Here is a 14,240-nt window from a genome sequence, read left to right on the forward strand (position 1 = left end):
CAGATAACATGTTCAGCTGCTGTGAAAAGATCACCCAAACTGAGTACAAACAAAGGCTGAGATGATCCACTGGAAATGATGCAGGAATTACAACATCAGGATGGCTAAAAACTGGTGGGAACATCATCCAGAGAAAGTCTCGGAAAACAAGGAGATCAAGATCTTGTGGGACTTTCCAAACAGATAAACTATTGGCGTGTAACACACCAGACCTCACAGTAATTGAGGACAAGAAAGTGACCATCCTCAACATAGCAATATCTGGTGACATGAGAAGGTCACTAAACATAAGGATTTGAAGATCAAGATTCAGCGACCGTGGCACAAACCAGCTGATGTCATCCCAGTGGTAATCGGCACCCTGAGCACCATTCAAAAAACACTACGGCTGCACTTGAAACACCTCAAATTGACAAACATAACATCTATCAGGTTCAAAAAGCAGCCCTGATGGGATCTGCTTGAATATTACATCGATCCATTACAACCTAGGCCTCTGGGTGGGGCTCGAATTGTAATTAAAGGCCAACAACCAGCTAAAGAACTGGCAACTGTGATATTAAACAAAATTTAATAATAATAATAATAATAATAATAATAATAATAATAATAATAATAATAATAATAATAATAATAATGGGTACAAAGGTTTTTTAGGGTTGCTTGAATTGATACTTCCTTCCTCCATGGAGTGTGCTTTCCAGTTCTTTAGGTATGGATGAAAAGAATGTCATCTTTTTTACCAACTACATTTGCCCATATACTGTGTGGTAGTAATCACAGTCCAGGTATATGGACTTTAAATACTTTTGTATTTATTTAGGGAGAAAGGCAGCTTTCTGTTTAGGTGCCTTTATGATGTTAAGACACTTGTGGTTTGCCTTTGGAGCAACGGATCTGCTATTTATTAGCTCTACTACCTGGAAAAAACATATCAAATGCAAGCAAGAATGGCAATACAAGGGGTCAATTTCCTTCCCAGTATCCAAGTACAGCATCCATCCATGTATTGTGTTTAATAAAACTTTTCTGATGTTTAATGTAATTAACCTGTGGAGGTAAAAACGAGGTTTTCTACTGAAAATGGGGGGGTGTGTGTAGAGAAGTTTGTAATCCATATACATTCATAACACAAATGTTGTCAATAGTGTATATATCTTTCTTCTAAAAAATATTTTGGGTGTGTGTTTGTGTTTGTGTGTGTGTGTGGGGTGGGGGCTGATAGTTCACGTTCAGAGCATTTAAACTACAGTATTTTATACCAGAAAGCATGTTATTTTCCACCTCCAAATACTCATCCATTGCTGTTTGGTAATTAATATGACTGGGATGGTACTACATAAAAGGAGTTCAGGAGAGATAGGAAGAAAAACCCAGTGGCATGGGAGAAGAAGAATGAAGTGACAACAAGTGACTCATGAAACAAGAGAAAGAACTAGAGAATCATACAGCACAGCAGGTACGGTTAATTCTTTTAGAAAGATAATTAGCATGATTCAGACCGGCTTTGTGCCTTGAAGTCCCCCAGTTTCAAAGAGGGATATTTAAACACATGCTTAACTCACCCACTGAATAAAATTGACAAGGTGCTTAACTTTATTATTTATGGGTTTATTTTTTAAAATGTATCTTGCCCCTCAGCACAATGACTCTTGGGAACCTCACAATATATCCAATAAAATATACAGTGTATCAAAAAAATCCATCCCACAACAAGATCACCCAGGAACATAGCTGTTGTAAAATATAAACAGCTAAGATAAACCGTGCAATCGTATAAGTACACAAAACAGTGGCAAGATTTGGCATAGTTAGAACAGAAGAGTAAAAAATGGTGTTTTTCTTACTCAAATGGGCAACAAGCCTCGAAATAACACAGCACAATTAAATCAAGCCCAATCATTCACTAAAAATCCCTTGAGGAACAGAAAGGGGGAAAAAAGACTTAAAAGCTCATCAAATCTAACGTCAGGCTCATTACAGGGGGGCATTCCGATGTTGGGGTGCCATAACGGAGAAAGCCCTACTTCATGTAACATCAAGCCTTGTTTCCATCACAGATGGAACAAGCAGGACCTATGAGACAGATCTTAACTGATAAACGGGTGAATATGGAAGCAGGACAACATTCAGATATCCTGATTCCAAGCCATTTAGGACTTTAACGACAAAAGTCAGCATTTTGAATTCGTTTTCAGATGCAAATTGGCAGCCCATTATTACATTGTTTCACAATATATATATAATATGTTCTATATTAACTACCCCAGTAAGCAATCTTGCTGCGATTTTGTATCAGTTGTAGCTTCCAAATGGTCTTGAAGGCAAGCCATGCATACTCCAAACTGGTTTTGATCAGTGTAAGGAAAAATGTGGCCAAATCACACCACTCAAGATAAGGACATAGCAAAGGCGATGGAAGGTGCTACAGATAAACTGGATATGAGTCTTACAGCCCCAAGCTGCAAACCTGCTCCTTTGGGTGGAGTGCAACCCACATCCTGAACAGACCAAATCCTCAACTCCTGATTGGCCCTGTTTGTTGACCAACAGGACCACTATCTTATCTGGACTGAGCTTCGGATTTGTTGGTCCCCATCGAGCCATTTACCGTCTCCAGCAAGGATTCAGAACATCCACCACCTCACCTGAATCAGATGAAAAAGAGAAATAAAGCTGGGTGTCATTCACAAATTGGTAATACCTCACTCCAAGTTCCAGATGACTGCACCCATAAATTTCATGTAGATTATAAAAAGCACAGTGGATGATATACCCTGGTGGCCCACAGCACAAGTTCTGTGGGATTGAGCAGTTATCCCCCCACACCATTTTCTGGTACTGAGCAGAAAGATAGGATTGGAACCAGCAGAATGAGATCCACAATCTTCCTCTCTGCTAACTGGGCACAGAAGAATGTCATGGTCGACAGTATCAAAGGCTGCGAAGAGATCTAGCAGAATCAGCAGGAATGTACTTTTTCTGTCTCTCTCCCAGACCCGCAACCAGGCTACAACACAGCTTCATCAGTTACCTTCAAGAAAACCTGAAGATGCTCAGCCACCATTTGCTCATGCAACTTGCTCAAGAAAAGAGTTACCGTAGCAATGCACTGTTCATTATTTAGCTTTTTGATGTCATGAGAATGGATTTTTTTCCCAGGAGGAGCCTCCTTGGAATTGTTCCCTTCTTCACTGATGCTTTTACAGCAGAATCCAGTTGGGTGGGAGTTCTGCGACAGCTGGAGACAGTGCCACACTGCCTCCAAAAGGGATTTGGGTGATGCAGAAGGGAGGGAAAACAACAACAACAAAAAGGATTACACTACTGTTTTGTGTGGCGTAAGTCTGCAGATCAGGTGGCTGGTATATCTAGGTTAAAATGCAGATGGGAGCTGACCCCACCCCAGGAATGCTTTGGCTCACCTATCCCCCATGCTGGTGTCCAGGTGAATGCCGGGGCTTCTCTGTGGCAGCCCTGACTTATGAATTTTGCTGCCATAGAGCTGAAGGGCAGCTAGCTGCTGGCACCTTTGCCTCCATGAGCAGGGATGCCCCTTGCAGCTGTGAAGGGAGGAAGTGTGTCTGCACAGTCCTCCACAACTCCCTTTGAGTGTTCACCCCACCCCCATCTGGATTGGGCTGTCTTCTTGAACTCAACATGCTAGTTTTGCTTAGCTTTGCTCTATTTTATAAATGGGGGGGGGGGGAGGGAGAGAAAGGAAGGGAAAGCATGGGGGAAGTTGGAAGGCTTCTTTACGAACCTTCCCATATTCTCAGGCGACAATGACTGAAATCCACCCAAGCAATTGTTATTTGGTGGAGCACTGATAACATTCTGTAATGACATGGTCAAAATGACAGATTCTAAGTGATGCTGTTGGTCTAAACCTTATCAGGTAATAGTAAGTTAATACAAAAGAGCTGTAGAGGCCTCACTGACCCATACAATCCCATACAATCCAGTTCAGCTACTGAACAGGTCAGACATATGATAAGCCACATCCATGGGGCTCATGCTGTATTGTGACAGCCCCATAGCTGTCATGGCAGTCATGAAGTCCTGGCCACTCCACACAACATACCTCAGCATGTTTATTGAAGTTGTCAACAACAACGAGCTCCAGAAATCTTAATACCAAACTTGAAACTATCATGAGCCCCAAAAGAGAAGATATTGGCTAGTGCTAGGTATATTCACTTGAAACCCAGAATCTGAGCTATGGAGCATATGGTAACAATGATGGATGCTCAATAGACAATGGGAACTCTCTCTCCTTCATCATCAGGTCTTGGCTGCTGCTGTACCAACCCAGGCACCCCCCCCCCAAAAAAAAACCAACAACATGGAAGAAGAAACTGAGAAAGATGTACACTCCCTACTTGTCTAACCGGGGTCCCTTTCAAAGTGCCCTTATAAGCATTTTCAGCAGTTAGTTGCTAACGGATTTTCTGTGTCATTTCAGACACAACTGTTTTGGCTCTCAGCTGCTAATGGATTTTTTTAACCTTTTCAGACAAAGCCACTTGTATCCTATTGGCATCCTGGTGCTCAGCCGATTTTTATAAAAACTGCTTTCTCTGGTTTTAGTTTTTCCTTGCCTTTCTGAGTCACTGTTTAAAATGTCTGGAGTGCTTCCGAAATTACCACTGCCCCCAAACTTTTCCCATGGTGAATTCCTCTTCACCTTTTTTTTTTTAAGTTTTGAGATTTGTACTATAGCACTACAGCACCATAGCAATTCAATGCATTAAACTAATATTATACCAGCACTGGGATACATTGAATTGCTATAGTACTATAGCACAAATCTCAGAACATTAAAAAGCCAAAAAAAGAATGTGCCATGCAAGGGGTGGTAATGGTGTTATTTCAAATGGCCAGAACACTTCATAGACAGATTGAAGTCAGCTGTATAAAATGACTGTCTCTTTATCACTTTTCTGGGAAATAGGCCAACAATGGATGATATCTGGTTTAGAATGGTAATCTGAAAGGGGCCCAGAGCTTGGTAAGACATTCCAAATCAGCCTTTTGACCGGTTGGTGCCTTTTCCTTCATAGCTACAGACAAAATTATTAATTGCAAGAGAAGCAAACAAAACAGTTGTTTGGTTTGGCAACAATATGGTTTCACAAATGACACAGACCCCCACGGGATATTGTTTGTAGCAGAGTCCAAAGCTAACTGCACATTTTGTCACCCTTTTGTCAGCCCAGCATTTTGTCTACCTTTAGTTTCAGAAGCCTTCTTTTCTTTCTCTTTTTAAAAGGGTTTATAAAAGGGTTATAGTGTATGGAGACAAACGGGAAGGCCCAGGAAAAACAACCTGGGGAAAAATCCAGAAAATTATTTTTCCCAAGGAGCTTTGTAATACAAAAACTGTGAGATTCAGGGAGTGCACGCACGCACGCAGGTGCATGGCCACGCACACACGCACACAGGCACACATGCACACACGAAGGAAATGCTTTCAAAGAAAAAGGTTACCTATTCCAGAAATGTTTAACATGGAAGTCTGAAAATTCCCTTCTCCATGTTTCCAGTTTTGGGGAGCACTGGAAGAAAAATTTTCTTTGAACAATTATATTTCTTCTGGAATGAGTGAAATGCTTTTCTACGTCTAGATTCAGGTCCAGTAGCATCTCAGAGAACAACAAGATTTTCAGGGTTTGAAAGAGGTGGATCTTGGGGGTGGGGGGCACCCTCCCCAGGCACCACACACCTGAGTCATGTGTGGGGGGGTTGGCCACTTGCCTCCTCCCCCCACCACAGGCCAGGAAGGCAGCTGGGCCTAGAGCTGAGCATTGTCATATGTTGGGCAGCGGGATGACAAGAAGGTCGGGTTGGCTAGAGAGTAACAGGCAGGCTGCAGGAGAGAGTATGTGGGCAGGCATCCCCCAGCCAAGCCCCCAGAGCAAGGGGGAGGAAGGTATGAGCCATGCAATTTTCCCAATGCCAGGTTGGCAGGGTAGGGTATTGCTTGCTGGACTAGGTGTGCAGGAGCCAAGTGGAGCCATTGTCGGAGCTGGGAGATAAGAGGTGGCACTCCCAGCTCGGCTCTTCTGGAGGGGCCCTCCAGCCCACCTTCTATGGAAGGCGAGAGGAGGAGCAGAATTGGAGCCTTTCTGAACCTCTGATGCAGCTGGCTGCCTGTCCTCTGCTCAGGATGGGCTTCTGCTGCCCAAGGCAGAGGTGGGCGGGGTGGGGGGCGTGAGAAGGCAGGGATGTAGTAGAGGAGGTGCCTGCCTCTGGGCTCGGTGGTGTCCTGCCGGGGAGGGTGCAATTTCACTGCTTGCCCTGGGCCCTTTTTACTATAGATATGCCCCTGAGGTATGAACCTTCAAGAGTCAAAGCTTCTTTCTTCAGATACATTGGCTCTAGAAAGCTCATGTCCTGAAAACTATATTGGTCTCTCTGGTGCTACTGGACACAAATCTAGCTGCTCTACCACAGACCAATATGGCTACCCCTTGGACTATTTTTATGCAAGGCTTTACTCCAGTGGTGGGATTCAAATAATTTAACAACTGGTTTGGGTGCTGTGTGGTTTCCGGGCTGTATGGCTGTGTTCTAGCAGCATTCTCTCCTGACGTTTCGCCTGCATCTGAAGATCCTCTGAAGATGCCAGCCACAGATGCAGGCGAAACGTCAGGAGAGAATGCTGCTAGAACACGGCCATACAGCCCGGAAACCACACAGCACCCAAGTGATTCCGGCCGTGAAAGCCTTCGACAATACATTTAACAACTGGTTGTTTACAAACACAATTTTAACAACTGGTTCTGCCAAAGTGGTACAAACCTGCTGAATCCCACCACAGTTTTACTCACTCAAAAGGTATAGAATTCAGTTTTTCCAGTTGAAAAATTGGGAAATTTTGGGGAAACACTAAAGAAACTTCAATGATATGTATTTTTTCTTTTGTAAAATGAACGAAGCAACATGCAGCAGTTTGCAGTTCTCCCTCACTTTAGTATTGGCTATGTCGGCAATTTTGCTTGCAGAAAGCCAAGGCATTAATACACATTTATATAATAACCAAGTAATACATGATGCATTTTAATGCACCAAAATGGGTTCAGGCTTTATAGGAGAGGAAATATTGCATATATTTCAATTTTCCACAAAGTGACTGGTTTTTTCCCCTGAAACAATTTGTGTGTGTAGGAAAGGGGTTGTTTTCCACGGCTTCAAAATTTCAGCCAACATTACATCCCTGGGTATGATCTGAAGGTACTTGTCACAGCTTCTTCAGTAAGGCTAAGAAGGATTGATAAAAATTTCTAAGAAATTATATGGCAATAATTGTAGAAGGGTAGTCATGTTAGTTGCAGCAAAAAATACATAGAAATCTAGTTACACTTTGATGGCTACCAAAATTTATTTATTCCAGCACAAGCTTTCCCAAATCTTTGTTTACTCCATCAGAGGCAGTACATTCTGATTCATGAAAGCTTATGCTAGAATAAATGCTCTGTCTTTCAGGTACCTCTGGGCTCCTGATTAATTCTAGGAGATTTACTCTTTCACTAGAAAATTCAGCCTGCTCAGCAGGATCATTCATTTAAGCCAAGTTCGTTTATTCAGTCAGAAATAAGGTTGTCACTCTCCTCGTGCCACTTTTGTGAAAGCCCACAACATTCCGTGAGTCTCAGTTCTAATGATAATGTTGGTGGGATTGTAAAACAGTTTCAGAATCTGTGCATGCCTTAATGCAGAAGTGGACTACTCAGTGGATGTGGAGGTATGGCATTTCTCTCATCCAAGCTACCTTTTCTATAGTATTCCCCTCCCCTTCCTCCAGTTTATGTTGGTGAATTGTGCACGAAGGCCCCTGAAAAATTATGAGAATCCTGTGTACTGGAAAACCCACAGCAGCCAACTTGTCTGTAGCTTTAGGCCAATTCCACCCTAAACAGATCTTCTCAGCAGCAAGTACACAGCAGAAGGTTTCATTGAACAAAATGGAACACTTCCTACTAAGGGGGCTTGAGCTTACAATGGTATATGACTCACTTTTTCAGCAGTGAGAAAAATGCGTCATTATTGCACTACATTGTAATTGGCAAATTCAAGCCATTTTACTGAAGGTTTTCAGTGCTTTGATTTAGGATGGCTGGCTGGCTTACTGGATGTTCCAGTGCCTGTCCGAACAAGGTGACTGTTAATGTTCCTTTGGGAAAGCTGACAATTCCATTCGTATTTTGCAAAAATGTGAAAAGTCAGATACGCTGATGAATGTTGACCATCAACGAAAGGGATTGGTTGCATTCACTGGTGTTTGACCAAAGAAGAGCGGGAAATGTATATCTATTGTTGGACTTTCACAACATTTATCCAAGACTTTCAATGATTAATATGTGATGCCAGAAGTGATAAAATGTCAGGTATAACAGGGGCAGGCAAAATCTAGCCCATACTCTGTCGAATGGCTCATTTCTACTTTACCTACACAAAGAAACTTTGCATTTTGAAAGGCATCTTAAGAGAAAAGTTTTTGCTTTGTGGTCCAAATATAGGGCTTGGCCTTGGCTCCATTATTAATAAATTGTTCCTGGTTGAATAGAGGGAAGGACTTGTGTTTTTTGGCTGTTCTCATAACACACAGTTTAACTGTGAACACTGATGCTTGGTGGCAGTGGCTGGCTTATTCTCATTCAAATGAAGTTATCATTGAAAGGTTTTATCTCAAACAGGATACAAGATTTACTGGTCAATCACAAATTTCACAAATGATAATGAGCGTCCAGCCCCTGAGTCACTCCAGTTAAGTGTCAAATGTCCCTGTACAGAAGATCTTCAGCTTTTATTCAGGGAAACATACCGCGTGTTCTCAGGAAGAGGCGTGGCAAGGGGGAAAAGCACCCCGTGCAGCAGTGCGTCCTCTGCCCCCGCCCCGAAATGCCCCCGCTCTGCTCCGGAACGCCCTCACCACACCCCCACAGGGGTGTGTACCTGGTGCGCCCTTGAAACTATGCCTCTGTTCTCAGGATAGGGACCATAGACTCTAATATAGCCCTGCCCTTTTTGTGAACCTGAGTCAACTAGTGGGACAGTTTTCCAAGTAAAACTCACAAATGATCACATTTTGGAATCCCACTTGATTAAAAACTCCCAACAAACCTAAAAACAGCTAGTTTCATATTTGCATAGAGGCTGTTTTCAGTGTAAAGAAAGATCTGAAGCAGGACTGTACCATATGCAATCTGAACTGGTCCAATCCTTATTACCACTCCCAGAACCATTCCTATTTCATTTTCCTTTCACTGGGCTTCTTTGTTCTGAAAAAGAGGTGGTTTTCTCATCTGTAAAATCTCCCAGTTTTCAGCTGTCCACATGCCATTCTTACCCTTCAAGGTTCACAATTCTCTAACTCCAAAGCAGACATACATGGCTGTGGATGGATCAAGAAAGCCAGTGTTCATCACACCTTGGATCCTATAGCCATATATAATGGGAAAATGCTCCCAATGATTTATAATAGCAGGATCTACTATGGAAATATCAGAAAAGTACACTGGATTGTGGAGCTGCTATTCAAGCCCATGGAAAAATATGCAAATAACTTGACTCTTTAAGTATGTCATCGGCTTCTTTGTGTCTGTCAGTGTTCTAAACCAATCTACTGTAGTTTGTGCTTTTGGTTTGGTTTAATGAAATAATTAGCCTCATCAGACTGCTGACCTGCTACAATTAAAAAAAGATGTGGGCTTCCCTCTCCCATTCTAATTCACACCTCTTATGAAACAGAAGCACTTCATCTTAAAATGTTAACATGTCATATTAATGACAAATCTTTTCTGCTTGAGGAAAAAAAACACTTCACTTACATCACATCAGTTGCCAGCTGTACTGCTGGAAACTTGGAGCATGGGAATTATTTTTGCAACATGATTTTGAGGGCCACTTCACGCAGTACATTCTATGACATGGAGATTAATCTGATTGTTGGAAAAGGGCCCACTCTGGGGCTAACTATATGTCATGTGCCAGTGCATGCAGTAGTGCTCTGATGGATTGTGGGGGTGAAGGGAAGCAGTCTCAGAAGGGGATTTTTTGAGCAGAGAAATAGTAGGATGTGTGTGGGATGTATGTCTGTGCTTAACTCTTTTCCACACTATCATTTTCCCACTCAAAATTATCCTCCTTTACTGCTTCCCTGGCCTTCTTTGTTCTGCAAAAGGGGAAGTTCCCTCATGTGTAAAATCTCCCCTTTTCTGCTCTCCACATGCTGTTCTTACCCCTCGAGGTTCACAATTATCTAATATGGAGTCATATAAACAATGATCTAATATGGAGTCATATAAACCCCAAAGCAGACGATACGTAGCTGTTGATGGATCAAGAAACCCAGTGATCAAAGTACACACTTAGTTATATGTTGAATTAATAGAGAAGGGGGACCAGAACTGCATAGCAGGAATTATCTGAAATGGAGAAACTGTGAGGAAAAGGATTAAGACCTCTCCACTTTGTTTTTCTCCTCACAACTTACACAAGCTGAAATTTTGAAGGATTCTGATTTATGAAGTTGGGCAGAATTTGTAGAACATAACTGGCAATGCTTATGTCCTTCTCATTCCAGAGAATCAGGTTAGGAAACTGCATATGGTCTTCCCTCATGTGTATATGGCTATACCTAGATTATAATATATATAGGAGAAAAAGGATATAGGTTGCAGTTGCAACTCTATACATAAATTCCACTGAATCCAGAGGAACTTATATTCAAACAAATATGCATAGGGCTGGTAACAAGCTATTTTTTTAAATGAGCATCTGTTGTCTTATACAGTAAAATCCCCCCCCCCCCAAATTACCAGCATAGGTATAAGAGATTATATCTGAAAATTAAGAATGAGTGGAAGATAACAGCATGTGTTTGGAGAAACAGCGTGCTTTCAACTGGAACAGAACTCCTCCAAATGCCCCTTCGTCTTAGGAAGCAAAATAAATACAACTATTTTCCCCATCTTTAGGAAGACATCAATGTCTTTGGGAGAGTGGCTCTTGTGTGAATGCCCAACCATCATCACTGACCTATTTCCATGTCTATCAAAAATACAACAAATTATGTTTCATAGGCTTGTTCTCTGAGCAAAGCAAAAGAAAGAATCAGGGCATGCTAAAATCAGGGCACGCTCATTGGAGGGAAATTTACTGGAGATCCCTGGCCCAAAGGATGTCCGGCTGGCTTCCACAAGGGCCTGGGCCTTTTCAGCCTTGGCCCCTATCTGGTGGAACAAGCTTCCAGATGAGATGGAAGAGCCCTGCGGGACTTGAAAGAGTTCTACAGGGCCTGCAAGACAGAGCTTTTCCACCAGGCATTTCCATGTAGCCAGCCGGCCTAATCAATACTAACATTGGCCTCCCATGGGTTCATGGTGGGGGTGGGGAATTCTCGCCATCTGTAGTTGGTTTTTACTGTTTTTAATTGTTGTTTTATTGGCTGTTATTTATCTTATTAAATTTAATGTTCTGCCGCCCTGAGCCCTTTTGGGAAGGGTGGGATACAAATATAAATAAAAATAAATAAATAAGTAAATAAGTAAGTAAGTAGGTAGGTAAGTAAGTAAGTAAGTAAATAAATAAAATGAGCAACCATCTTTATAGCTGTTGCGCCTGCGAAGGTTTCTTCTATTACGGGTCCACTCCATTTCCATCTGTATACTCACTATTTAGTGGGCATCTAGCTAAAATGGCCAGATGGGCAATGATTGAAGAAACTGCCCCAAATGTACACAACTCAAAACAGTTACATGGACCAGAATGGAATAAACCTAGTTGCATTGTGACATCACCAGGCCTTGTCCTGTGAATTTTGGGGTTCTGTATTCTGGAGATTTAGCAACATTTACAGCTCAAACAGATAAGATGAAGATTACTTGGTTCCCTGCTTTGTGAATTACATTTTCAAGGAGTATTTTTGAAGTACCAGTATGTGTCTTTTCTCCCTTAAAATAACCCCCTCACACTACATTAACAAATCCAGTTTCTTATAGTGAAACTCAGTGGAAGCTGAAGAATTGAACCCCCTCTCACTTCCCTGAAGATCCATGAGGCAAACTGAGGCTGCACAAACCTGCAGTTTACATTTTGTGGATGCAGTGAGACGTGTGATCTTTGTCTTATTTATCTGAGCCTTCAAGCATGACTATTCTTGTTATTGCAGCACAAGAATGTAATCATCAAGGTAGAATATATCACAGCTGGAAATGAGGCCAGAAATATCAAGTACTCCCAAGGCTGATACAAGGAGCCAACTCCTGTATCCTCCTCATCAGGGAATCAGGTTCACAGCACATGGGGAACTGGAACAAGATGAGTGTCCAGGACTTTAGCTCCACCCACATTCCTTAGTCTGGAAGTGGAGTATCTATGCCTGGATGCCTTGCAAAGAAGTTGCTTCTTTTCCTTTCATGAAGCTCAGTCCTTTTTCTCTGAGCCCCAGGTCAATGCAACTCCTGCCAAGGTAAGCCAAGAATGGGAGAATGGAGCAGATCCTTGCTACAAACTTTGGATTCCACCGTTTGAATTAAGTAGGGATCAGTGCACACAGTACAACCAAATAAAAATTAGTCTGAAGAAGGCCTGCAGCAATTGCTGTCTACTTTCAAATGAAGTATTGTTATAAGTCTAATACATGTCCAAAACAACAAACAATCCAAAAGTACCACAAGGTATCTGAAATACGGACCCTGATAACACCGATAAAAATCCTGTGCAGTACAAAACATCCACTAAGCTAACCAAAACCCAGATGTGCGTCAGTCTTGAACAAGCTTCAGTGCCAGTGGAACATAAATTCCATATGTCTGTGCTTCCAAAATATTCAAATGTTTGTTAAAACAGCAATGATTTGAAACTGTCTCTGCTCTGAAAATTTTGGGTGCTGCAAATTGTCCTATTTGGCTATTCATGCCCCACTGGTTTGTGTGCCCCAAAGCACCTTACATTTTTGACTGGGTTGCATGTGGTCCTCCTGGGGCCATGTGCTGTACACATGAAAGTAAAGGAGGAGAGAAGCACAGACCTGTGATAAAGATGAAAACAAGGCAACAAATGGCTTCCAAGAAATGGACAGGGAGGAAAGTCTGCACTGAAGGAAGGTTGGGACTGTTTCTTGCCCATACATTCATCCATAGACTGTGTTTCTGACCATATTTCCTCCTTCGGCTGGAAAAATTACCTCAGCTTTATGTACATCATGGTCTCCACTCCGAAACTCATTGTCTCCTGAAGTCTTTCCATCATTTACAGGCTTAATTCTCTAAAACTGAGCCTGGATTCTACCCACGTAGCTGCATTAACAACTCTTATTTTTAACAGAACTTTGTTTGATTATATTCATGGTCACAGTTGGCTCAATCTCACAAACAATTTGTAGTGGAACAGCTACTGGAATCAACAAGAGGAGAGGTTAGCTAGCCCAGAGGTAGAGTCTCTCAAAAAGCTCTTGTACCTGTGATGGATTAAGAAGAAAGGGGCCAGAAAGATGCAAACTGGAGGTAGGATGCATTTTGTGCTGTGCTAGTTCCTTTGTATCAATAGAGACTGACACCTTCCTTCTCTCTCCAGAAACTCAGTGCTTCTAACAGTGCTACAGCAGGCAGAAGTTCATCAAGTGAAGAGTTTCTAACACAAACCCTCTGAGCCTGTTGAGTTTTTGAACTGTGAGAAGAATAGGGTCCTCTGGAAGGGAACAGTGGCTTGATGCAAACCTATTAGACTCCAAATCCAGTATTTCCTTCAGTCTTCCGTACCATTCAAAATCCTAAATCAAATTCCTAAATCACATCATAGAGTTCTTTATTCTTGTGATTCCCAGGTAATCGATAAATCATGGGCAAGTTGCCACCATTAAGGAAACAGTATCAAATAAAACTGAAAGTCAAGAAATGCAAACCGCAAATGAGATCAAGCAGCAGCAGTACCCCCCGCCCCCCAGGAAAAAAGCTCCAAATTGAAATACCAGGGTCATCAAGACCCTGCCTGGTGGCTTAATAGGTCTCCCCTGGGAAGATATTCCATAGCAGCATCACCACTACAGACAGAGCCCTCCCATGATGGCACCATTAGATCTTCCCTGGAAACATCTCAGGCATACACCTAAAAAGTGTAATGTGAAACAGTTTACAGTTCGACTCAAATGATAATGTCTCATGAAAGCCAAGGTTATTTATTTTATTAGATTAAATATGCTGTCTTATGTTCCTAAGCATCTGTACTGGGAAGCA

General features: G+C 42.1%; 1 long non-coding RNA gene across 3 annotated transcripts in view; it reads right to left on the reverse strand.

Moving 5' to 3' along the window:
* Positions 1–1,590: 1,590 nt before the first annotated feature.
* The window catches only part of LOC125432479, a 69,896-nt gene continuing 57,246 nt past the window's right edge, over positions 1,591–14,240 (reverse strand). For all 3 annotated transcript variants that reach the window (XR_007244478.1, XR_007244479.1, XR_007244480.1), the window contains exon 4: positions 1,591–2,648. This is a non-coding gene — a long non-coding RNA (uncharacterized LOC125432479). The remainder of the gene's footprint in view (positions 2,649–14,240) is intronic.

The sequence above is a fragment of the Sphaerodactylus townsendi genome, linkage group LG05 (genome assembly GCF_021028975.2).
Source record: "Sphaerodactylus townsendi isolate TG3544 linkage group LG05, MPM_Stown_v2.3, whole genome shotgun sequence".
NCBI lineage: Eukaryota > Metazoa > Chordata > Lepidosauria > Squamata > Sphaerodactylidae > Sphaerodactylus > Sphaerodactylus townsendi.